The sequence below is a fragment of the Octodon degus genome, unplaced genomic scaffold (assembly GCF_000260255.1).
Source record: "Octodon degus isolate 3935 unplaced genomic scaffold, OctDeg1.0 scaffold00061, whole genome shotgun sequence".
Lineage (NCBI taxonomy): Eukaryota > Metazoa > Chordata > Mammalia > Rodentia > Octodontidae > Octodon > Octodon degus.
In genome coordinates this window covers 10,959,685-10,970,791 of record NW_004524637.1, presented here as the reverse complement: position 1 = coordinate 10,970,791, position 11,107 = coordinate 10,959,685, and the positions used below count along the sequence as shown (strand labels likewise).

Genomic DNA, 11,107 nt, shown 5'->3' with positions numbered 1-11,107 from the left:
AGCTGTAAAAGGCTCAAGTCAACATTCTGACATTGCCAGTCATGCGGATAACCCACTACTATTATGGGCTACTGGCAAAACTACTTTTCACTAAACATAGTGTTGAAATACAGCTATTGCATAGGAACAGAGCTTGTGACCTTTTTTTTTCACTACCATTTGAGATTGAGCCCATTGTAATCATTGTCTTTCAACTGCATGAATTTTACACAGTTTACAAATTGAGGTAAGAGATGAAAGCGACCCTGATTTCTTGTTTTTTCAGATGTCTGCATAGATTTCCCTGGGTAGAGGCTAAGCCTAACGTCCCTTTGCAGTCCTTTCCTTTAGGACTGAGTGGAGATGACAGGATGTGGCCAACTGAAGGGTCTTGCAGTTAAAGAAATAGCCGCCATCGTGGCCACTTCCCAGCCTCTCTGGCCTTCTCTGGGACTCTGATGCAGAGGTTCCTTCATTGGATTAATGACATGAGGCCAAATGCAAAAGAACATTGTCTTAGGCTTTTTGGGATGCTGTAACAAAACCAAATCAGAATGGGCAATTTGTTTTGGTTTGGGTTTTGACTGTGTGAGACAGGGTATGCATATATAGTCCAGGCAGGACTGTACAATTCATTACATAGCTCGGGCTGGTCTTGAACTCACAGTCTTCCTACCTCAGCCTCCAAAGGGCTGGGATTATAATAATGTGCCACCACTCCCCAGGCATGACATTCTATAAAGGGTGATTATAAACAACAGAAATATGTTGTTCCCTGTGGTGGTTTATGTCTAGATGTCCCCTGAGAGCTCATGTGCTCATAGTCAGGGTTTGGAAGGGGAGTGGACCATGAAGTTACTACAGCCGACTTGTGGTTAGGCGGCGGGGCTGGTCAGAGGGTGGTCGCTGGCGGTGTGACCTGGAAGATGCATTTCCTATCTGGCTCTTCTCGTCTCTCTTTGCATCCCAGCTGCCAGGACACAAACAACTTTCTCCACTCCGCCTCTCTGCCATCCTGTTTCTTCCTTGGAGCTGGCCAGCTGTGGACTCTAGCCATGAGCCAAAATAAACTTCTCATCCTCTAAGTCATGGGTGTCAGGTACTGTATCTCATTGATGATGAAGAAAGTGACTAAGACGCTGATGGTTCTGGAGGTCAGGAAGACCAAGAGAGCAGATTCAGTGCCTGGTGAGGGCCTGTTCCTCATACAAGGTCCTTATGGCCTTGGATGCTAGAAAGGACTCTCTGCTCTTCCCCTTTTCTAGGAGCACTAATCTCTCATGATTAATCACTCAAAGGCCTTGTATTACAGGGGTGTTAAGTCCCAGCATGAACTTCCCAGGGATAGTTCAGACCATTAAGGGCCTTTTCGGGGTGGAGGCCAGAATAGATGCTGCTCTTCTTTCACTGTCCTCCGGCTCGTACATTCCATACGTAATTCCTGTATTAGAATTCTCACAGAACAAAACTTCTCTTTCCTCTTTACCTACATGACAAAAACATCAGCTTGAGATCCCTTCTCTATGCCTCCCTCTCCCTTGCCTAATTTTAGTGATCAGTGAGGGTTCAGTTTAGAGGTCAACTTCTGGATCACATTTGGCCCCATTGAAAAGCAAAACCAAAGAATCCCAGAAGATAACACAATGCTGATCACAAATTGGGGTGGTACTCACTGTTCTTGCCAAGCACCCTGCATTTCAGCTTGAAATAGCACCTATACTTTAATTACAACCCCTGCTTATTTAGAGAAAATCTTCCTTGTAGGAAGATAATATTCTTGAGAACACTGTCAATCTTTATATGTGCTTATGTTTCTTCAAGGAAATTGCAATTCAGTTGTGGAAAAAGAGCATATGCAAAGCTAATAGTAAAATAGAATTAAGTCCAACAGCGGTGCAACCATTAGTTCAATAGGAATTTGTGGACAATGCTGACAGGCAGGAGCAAACTAAAGAATCTTTCTGGAGAAGTTGAGACTAGGGTTAGCCAGATGTTGATATTGCTGTAGGATTATAGAAGGGTAAAGAGCATTGTTCCAGGCTGAGAGAGTGAAATGGGCAAAAATGTGAAAATTTCTCTGAGCTTTTTAAAAAATGGGTAAAATAAGCCAGAGAGAGAAGGCTGGGAAATGGAGAAGGAATCTCAGACAAGAGTAGTAGGAATGGAGCATAGGAGAGAAGTAGCCTGAGTAGAAAAAAAATTGAACAGTACTTAATTAATTAATTTTTATTTTATGTATTTGGTACAGGGTTTTACTATGCAGCTCAGACTCATAGTGATCCTCCTGTATTCAGCATCCCAAGAGCTGGGATTACAGGTGTGCGCCACCATGCCTGGACTTGGTTGCTGGCTCAGCGTGTCCTGGGGGTAGGGCCAGCAGGGCATATGGGACTGGGGATCAAATCCTGGTTCCTGAACTTACCAAAGCAGGCACTTAGTCTGCTGAGCTATCTCACTGGCCCTATTACTTAATAATTTATATTGGACCTGATAAGGAATAAGGAATCAATGTAGGTCCTTATGCAGAGTAATTTAGATTGGGCCTGAATCAGTGTAGGTTCCGAAGCAGAGTTATCATACTGGATCCCTCCCATGGTCCCTGCTTGTGTGTCAGTGTTTCCCACATTGACTCTGAGTTTGGACATACCCTCTTGGGCAGGAGGGTGTCACAATGTGAAACTTTAGTGTCCTGGGGTCTGTCCTGCTGGAATGCTGCCTTTGCTCAGTAAGATTAGGCTGGTCTTCTTTAGGGTAAGAAAGAGAGAGACAGAGAGAGACAGAGAGAGAGAGAGAGAGAAGACACAGAGAGAAAGAGCAACATCTGGCTGCACTAAGCATTCCAGCTGTCCCAGCCGATACCAGGTGGTGACAGTTGCATGAGTGACTTCAGATGGGAGACCAGAAGGATCAGTTAGCTGGGGCCAGACAGAATTGTTGACCACGGGCCTCTGAGCAGTAAAAGAGTTGTTGTTCTAATCAGTAAGTTCTGGGGTGGTTTGTTACACAATAATAAAAACTTGCTATCAGTTCTAAAATCAGAGATTTTCTCCTTTATCAATGATTATTCCTTCTTGCTCATCAGTTCAGGCTATTGGACGTGGCTTATATCAATGGGTACTTAATGTACGTTGATGTTATTCATGCCTTGGTCCTAGGCTGTTTTCTGTTTTTCTTGTAATTTCATCCATTTCTACAGTTTCTTTAATACAATTATGAAACTCTGCTTGTATACATTCAAATGTTAATATTATGTGTGTGTGTGTGTGTGTGTGTGTGTGCGCGCGCGCGTGTGTGTTTGGTGTTTTTGAGACAGGGTCTCCCTATGCAATTCAGGCTGGCCTTGAGCTCACTTTGCATCCCAGGCTGGTCTTGAACTCACAACACTCCCCCTGCCTCAGCCTCCCTGGGATTCTAGGCGGGCCACCACCCCTGGCTCTCAAATGCAAATTTATACTTTCAGTCCAAATCTCTTCTCTAAGTTCCAGATTCTACTTGGAGTGGAGACTCAACCTCCCAGACAGCTCCACCTGGATAGTTCAGAGGCACTTCAAAATCACGACTGTCCTAAAACATACACTGTTGTGGTGCTGCCCACTTGACAACTGGCCCATCCTCCTGGCTGCAGATGGCAGAAAGTTCAGAGTCATTGTTGCTTCTTGCTTCTGCCATTCAGCTCTACTGCTCCTTGCTGTATTTTGCTGGCTTTATCTTCTTACCATCTCTCAAATTCACCCACCTCTTGCCATCTCCATCACCACCACCCTCTCCTCTCTTGTGGACATCCGCCAGGATCGCTAACTGTATCCACTCTTGCCTACATTCAATCTGTTCTCTATGCTGTTTCTAAGAATTTTTCAAAACATAAAATTGAACATGTCAGTCCAGAGTGTGAAAATACTCCAATACTTTCCTATTATTCTTAAGACTAAGGCCAAAATCCCAGTCCCAGCCAATGGAGTGTTAGTTTAGTTCTCCAAGAAGCAGCTGCTAGAATGAGATTAGGTGTGAATGGTATGGGGGGGCATCTATTAAGAACAAATGAGAGCTAGAAAATGTGGAAGAAGACTTCCACGAAGTTCTAACACCTGGAAAAGGGAAGAGACCAGATTAGAGGAATATTTGTGGCAAGTGTAGGAGTCTTTGAACTAATGTAGCGGAAGATGCCTACCACCAGCCATTACATTTCAGTTTGTTAGTTGTCCAAGTAATTGTTCTGGTTACAGTCCCTGTTACTTTTGCGTCTTAGACATGGTGGGTCACTGTGATGCACAGCTGGTCACTGTGATGCCTATGTAAGAATCAATCCCCAATTGACAAACCATGAGGCCTCCCCTGCTTGCTTATCATATAAGCCCTGGGCCACTAGAAATCAAGGCTTGATACTTTGGGAATGATACCAATCAATGCCCATAAACATAAAGTAAGTCTTCCTCCAAGTCCTGAGTGCTGTTTTGGTATTTCTGCTTGCCATGGCATTTGGGGCATCAGCCAGGAAGACTGACCATGCTGACTTCTTTGGTCATTGGTCATGGCCTTTACAGATGGAGCAAACCCCTTCCAGGTCCCAACAGGATGGCGTGCCCTCAAGATTTCTCAAGTTACCCCAGAGGTTTGGAGGAAGATTCCTGGCTCCCTCCTGGAGTGGCTCACGTCAGACTCCAAAGGGAGGAGGATGCAGTCAATCAGCCAGCCAGCCAGCCAGCCAGCCAGCCAGTCAGTCAGTCAGTCAGTCAGTCAGTCAGTCAGTCAGTCAGTCAGGTTGTCTGTCTTTCTATCTGTCTATGTCTCTGCCTGCCTGCCTGCTTGATTCTGCCAGGGGCACCTCAGTTTGTCAGTCCTGTTCAGCTTGAGCAGAAGGGGAGTCTGGTCAACCCTGTTAGTCAGGACCATCTTCAGGGGAAGGGGGCTGGAATGTTAGCCTCTCAGTGTCTGCTGAATGAATGTGAGAGTGAGTGGACTGGATAGCACAAGCCATAGGTGACTCCGTCAGTGCACCAGGACTGGGAGGCACTGGTTGCAGTGGCTGACGGGGCCCTTACCCCTGGTCCTGTGGCAGTCAACATCAACATATGGCAAAACAGAGGCCTTGCACCCTTCTTAGCTAAGTTGTTCCCAAGTCCCTGCAAGGGGCCCTATGTGACTTTGACCCCTTCCCAATTCCCAGCCTTACCTCATACCATTCAGCCCTTTGTTTCTTTTTTTAATGCAGAAAAAAAGTATATATTTAGAATTAGCCAGCTGGACTCAGTTTAGATGATCCCAATTTTGTTGGCAACATCTAATGCATTATAATCAGCAGCCAGTTGAGCATAAGCCTTCTTCTCTCGATCAGGCCTGACTCGGGTATCGACCTGGGCAATATTAATGTCATAGAGCTTCTTTACAGCTTGTTTGATTTGGTGCTTATGGGCTTTGACATTCTCAATGAACACAACTGTGTTGTCCTCGATCTTTGTCATGGCTGACTCTGTGGTCAGGGGGAACTTGATGAAGGCACAGTGGTCAAACTTGTTTCTTGTGGGGGTGATCTTCTGAGGGTATTTGTGCTGCCTCCAGAGCCTCAGCATCTTGGAATGGTGGAAGGTGGGCAACATTCGTATCTTCTTCTTTTTGTGGCTGTGGATGCCCTTCCACACAGCCTTCTTGGTCTTCAAAGCTTTTGCTTTTGCTTTTGCTTTGGGAGGGGCAGGGGCTTCCTTCTTCACCTTAGACATCATCTTGGTAACAAGGCTCCCATTCAGCTCTTTCTAGGTATCTTAGAGTGGTAATGTATGACCATGGCAGCAGTGGAGAATGGTTACTCAGAGATGTAATGTAGTTCAGTTCCCGAGAGGACTCTAAGGGGCTATCTCAACTGAGAGCACCCAGCATTCAGGGACTCCCTGGAGAATCCGCAAAGCCCCAAACTCTCAGGCTTTTATTTAGAATATCCGTGTAAGAGAAAGAAGTTTGGGCAAGAATCTTTCTCAAGGCTGAGCAGTTCTTCTTGGGAAAGGAGGAGGAAAAGGGCCAGACACAACACTCTTCACTAATCTGATCTAGTTTAAGCATTCAAGAGCTTATATACTTTTGACCTGCAGCTTAATCATTCAATCCTGTCAAGTCTCCCACATCTTATTATCTATAGTCATCTCCTATTACTCCTTTGAACATAGCTTTATGTATTTCCAACCCTTTTCCCCAAAACGAACACCAGTTCATTTCTATTAATCTCTTAGGCTGATTGTCCTTTTATTTAGAGAAGATTTCTCTAACTGGAGCCATAACTCCTTCATACATACCTTCTGCCAGAGCACTATTTTTGTGGTTGTTTGATCATGATCTTCTTCCCTAGATGGGAAGCCATTTAAAAATAGAATATGTACTTTTCTCACTTGTAATTATATCGTAACATATAGTGCATGATCAAAATTTTTTTGTTGAGTGGATGAATGAATGTTAGAAAGGGAACTCAAGCCCCAGATTTTCTGGTACTTAGGGCACACTGGAATTTTTCACTGTTTTGTGTTTCTGGAGGTCATAAAGAGTTGATGTCTCTGCCTTTGATGTAAGGTCCTCAAAGCCTATGAATATGGCACTAGCTGGATAAGGGCCAAAGAGAGCTAGAAGCAAAGAGGTCCATCTGAGTGTGAGGAACTGGATGAACTGAATTATGAGTGATATTTTCAAGAAAGGAATGAAGGAAGTAGCTCACTCACTGGACATTTCATTCATTTTAAGTGAATCAAAGATGATTCAATGTGGACATTTAAGGTGGTGAAGTTGCTTATGGTAGAGGCAGAGAAGTTGAAAAGTGGGTCTGAAAGAAGAGGAAGATGAATTTGGTTTTTGCAGACTGAAACAGGATCACCTATAGAAACAAGAGATGCTTAGGGATGTAGAAGCACAGCTGATAGGAGAGGTTGGAAATCCACTCAGTGTCTTCTCCTCCAAGAGGCTTGCTATGGCAGCCAAGCTTGAGGAGGGAGCACAGGGAGAAAAATCCAAGAGGCAAAACCAAGGAGTCTATAGAAACATTGATTTGGAATCTATTGTTCCAGGTAAATGATTAGAGGAGCTACCAAGGCAAAGCTAAAGACAGAGATAAAAAATGTAGAACCTGGGTGAAGCTGACTGAATGGAAAATAGGTCCCTGTAAGCCCTGGAAAATGGCTGTGGAGATTGATAGAAGGGAAACGTTTCCTGAGGCTAGAAGGACTGACTGTTAAATCTCCCAGGGCCTGTTGCTTTGGCCACATGCAAGGGCAGATCCATTCCATGATGGTACCAAGGACTGAACCCAGGGCTTCTGCACTGAGCTACACTGTCAGACCCTCTTTTCTACATTTTAACTTTGAGACAGGGTCTCACTGAGTTGCTAAATTGCCAAGGGTAGGCTTCAACTTGTAACCTTACAGTCATACCTATAGGGTGTAGGGGGGTGCTACATTCCTTCTTGGTTGCCATAGCAACAGAGAAACTATAAAAGCAGGTAAGGAACAAAGAATTGGGCCTTTGTGCTTTCCAACTTGGAAAGGGGGAGCACATTGCTTGCCGGCTAATTGATAAAGGCACTGTGATTCCTGTACTTTGGTCTCCATTGGGCAATATATCCAATTCCACTGTTACAGGATCGCCACTACAATTAAGATGCAAAGCATGTGCATCACCCCTGAAAGTAATCCCCACCCCTAAAGCTTTCTGCTCACTTCCCACCTTGTCCCCACCCCAGGCGACTTTGAATCTGATGCACAAGGACATATACTACTTTAGCATGTATTTGAACTTCCTACATATGAAATCATGCACCATGTACTCCTTTGTGTAAGGCTTCTATTACTCAGCATAATTGTTGTGACTCAGCCATACTGTTTTGAGTCTGAGTAGTTTCTTTCTTTTCATTGGTGAGCAGTATTTCATCGTACAAATGTATCATTCTGCACGTACTCATTCCCTTGCTTAGGTTTTTCCAGGTTTTAGCTACTATGAATAAAACTATTATGAGCATCATTAAACACGCTTTTTGTGAATGAATTTTTTCTTGAAGGAGAGCTGTTGGGTTGTAGGACAGGTGTGTATGTAACTTTAACTGATAAGGGGTTTCCACAATGGTTAGTGACCTCCATCCTCCCTGTCTCCCTGACTGTCTCACTACCTACTTAACACTGGCACTGGGGACCAGCCAAATAGCTCTGCAGATTAAAACACCTGCAAGCAGGGGCAGAGGCTGGGGTTCGAGCCCCAGGCCTGCCATGCTGGCCCTGCTCCCAGGGCCTGCTGAGATGGCAATTGAGACTGGGCGTGGTGGCACATGCTTATAATCCCAGCTCTTGGGGGGCTGTAAACAGGTGGATCACTACAAATCCGATCTAGTAGTGAGACCCTGAACATCCTGTAAACTCTTCCCTAAAATAAAAAATAAATAAAAAAATAAAAACCCACTGGCATTGTTAGTCTTTTCAATGTTAGTCATTCTCATAAGTGGAAGGTGGTGCCATAGTGTAGTTTTTATTTCAATTTCCATTATGGTAAATAATATTTCAGGTGCTTATTGGTCATTTATGCATCTCTCTTTGAGATTCCTCTTTAAGTCTTTTGCCATTTTAATGGGTCATTTGTCTTTTTATTGACTTATAGTCTCGTATGTTCTCTAAATAAATCCTTTGTATGTACCATGTATTGCATATACATTCTCCAAACCAATAACTTGCTTTATTTTTTAGACAAGCAAGGCAACCATTCCCACCCAGTCTGGTTAGTGCTGATGAGGGTGGGAGATGGGCTGGAGATGAAGAAGCTCAGAGAAGAAATAGCTAGTGTCAAGGCCCATCTACCCAGCCCAGCCCATCTACTTCCGGTTAGGTGCAGGCTTCCACTTGCTCTCAAAACGACACAAAAACCTGCCCTAGGCCAGAGAGACGAGCAATTTACTCAACTGGATGATGCCAGGAGGCACCTAAAAGGTAGGTAGGAAGAGGTGTGGGCAAGCTCCAGGGTCTGGCAAAGACAGGAGTAGACCTTCCCAACACGGGGAAAGGTTTTCAGCACTTGCTTTTCCTGCAGTATCAATGACCAGGGCACAGGCAGCCCATGATCACTTTTGAATACAGGGTTATGTTTACTTTTGAAGAACAAAATTTTAATTTTTTTTCCCCAATGCTGATGTAAACTCAGGGCTTTCACATGGGCTGCAAACCCAGTGGCCTCCTGTGGTGATTGATGCATTGTGTCAACTTGAGATGTGGAAAGTTTGGCTGGAGGGTGATTCTGTACCCTGCAGCATGGGGGGGAGGGGGAGCTCCCCTAGAATGACTCAGCACAAAAGGAGTATATAAAGGGGTTAAGGAAGGCTTCTGCGTGCCACTTCCTTAGAGGTGTTTAATCCACGCAGGCCTCCACTTTGGAGAAGCTTGGACCTATGCAGCAGCCGCCCCCGCCACTTTCTTGGAGAAGCACTGGTCTTCACAGTCAGTGTGGAAGGAAGCGAGCAAGGCTTAATAGAAGCCACAGCTGTTGCTCCTTCCTCTGCTCTTCTCTGCCACCATGAGTTGCTGCCATCTGCCTGGGAGCCAGCGGAGTAGGGACTGAAATCTCCACTAACTGTGAGCTCAATAAACCTTTCCTTCCTTCATTTAGGGTGTCGGATATTTTGTCCCAGCAACAGTAAAAAGTAACTGAAAAAACCCCTCTTTGTGTTTTATAAAAAAATTTGAGCCAGAGTGTAAGTCCCTAAATTGGCCAGGGAAAGCTCAGACTTAGAATTCTTCTTCTCAGGCCTCCCAGAGTGCTGGAGTTACAGGAACGCAGTGTGGCACCTGGTCAAAATCTTAAATTTTAATGAAGGCTGATTTCCAATGTTTTCTTTTATGTTTAGTACATATTGTGTCCTAAGAAATCTTTGCCCATCCTAAGGTTAAAAAGGATAAATCACATTTTCAACCAATTTAAAATAAGCTTTTTCCCTTCTTCTTAAAACACTGCTGTTTTTAGTTAGAAGTTACAAAGATGATTTCCACCAAGTAGTTAAGTAAAATAGGAGAGTGGCAGAAAATCTCAAGGGTAAAGTGTCCCATCTCGGCAAGTTTGCCAAACCTCAAAGGCCTGGGAAGAAGAAAATGATGAGTTCACTTTTAAAGACTAGGAAAATAGGCCAAGGTCTTTGAGGACATGCAAACTACCTTAGAGTGGCTAGTTCACACATGCCAGAAATGTATAGCTCAGTGAGCTGGAGGCTGGAAATTGCAAGATGAGGCACCTAAAGGTGGCTCGTTTGTGTCCAGGTGAGGGCTATTCTGGTTCTGATGGGGCCCTCTTGCTGAATCCTCATTGGTGAGAAGGGCTAACAAGCTCACATGGCCTGATTTAGAAGGCCACCAACCTCAGGATTCTGTCCTCCTGATCCATCCTCAAAAACCCTGTATCTTTTTTTAAACTGGGGATCAAGCTCAAGATCTTGGGCTTCAAAATTTCTGATCAAGGAGATTATGGGGCCACAGAGGAAAGTGATCGATGATGTAGAGTGTGCCTAAAGAGAGTCACATGGAGAGAAAACATTCTCTCAGGCTTTCACAGAGAGAAAATTGGTCAAGCAGTGGCTGTGACTCATCCCCATGGCTGACACTGACAAAATTCATAGTTTGCTGAATATACAAACGGTGGTACAGGGTTTCAGGATAAATCCTGAGGGGATTTGACTGACCTGGTCAGATACAAAATTTACATTTCTTGTGAAATAGGTTTTGCTTTATCTTTGTCTTAACCATGCAGCAGAAAAGTATAAAAACGAAGTATAAAAAGTAAAGCCATATTAATATGCTGAGTTGTAAAAGGCTCAAGTCAACAACTTCTGACATAGCCAGTACTATGGATAACCCACTACTATTATGGACTACTGGACTATATTGGAATATTTTACTGAATTCACGTACCTACAATATTTAAATCTCAATGGAACACCCATCTCTGACAAAACTAAACAAAGAAAGGGGATACAACTGAAGGACCATTTTGTATCTGTATATTCAAAATAAGTTAGGATAGATATACAGTTACTTTCTCTTAATTCAATGAATAGAAAGATTTATACTAACAGTGTTTGTGGACAGGATATCATGTCTGCATCTTGTACTATGAATAACTACTAAGAAGA

General features: G+C 44.0%; 1 non-coding gene and 1 pseudogene across 1 annotated transcript; both read right to left on the bottom strand.

Annotated features, from left to right (window-relative positions):
* Window positions 1–5,228: 5,228 nt before the first annotated feature.
* On the bottom strand, window positions 5,229–5,696 carry LOC101577314 (annotated as a pseudogene).
* A 3,240-nt stretch (window positions 5,697–8,936) lies between these two features.
* Window positions 8,937–9,070, bottom strand: LOC111817563. Its single transcript, XR_002821728.1, has one exon. It is a non-coding gene; the product is annotated as a small nucleolar RNA SNORA71 (small nucleolar RNA).
* Between the last annotated feature and the right edge of the window lie 2,037 nt (window positions 9,071–11,107).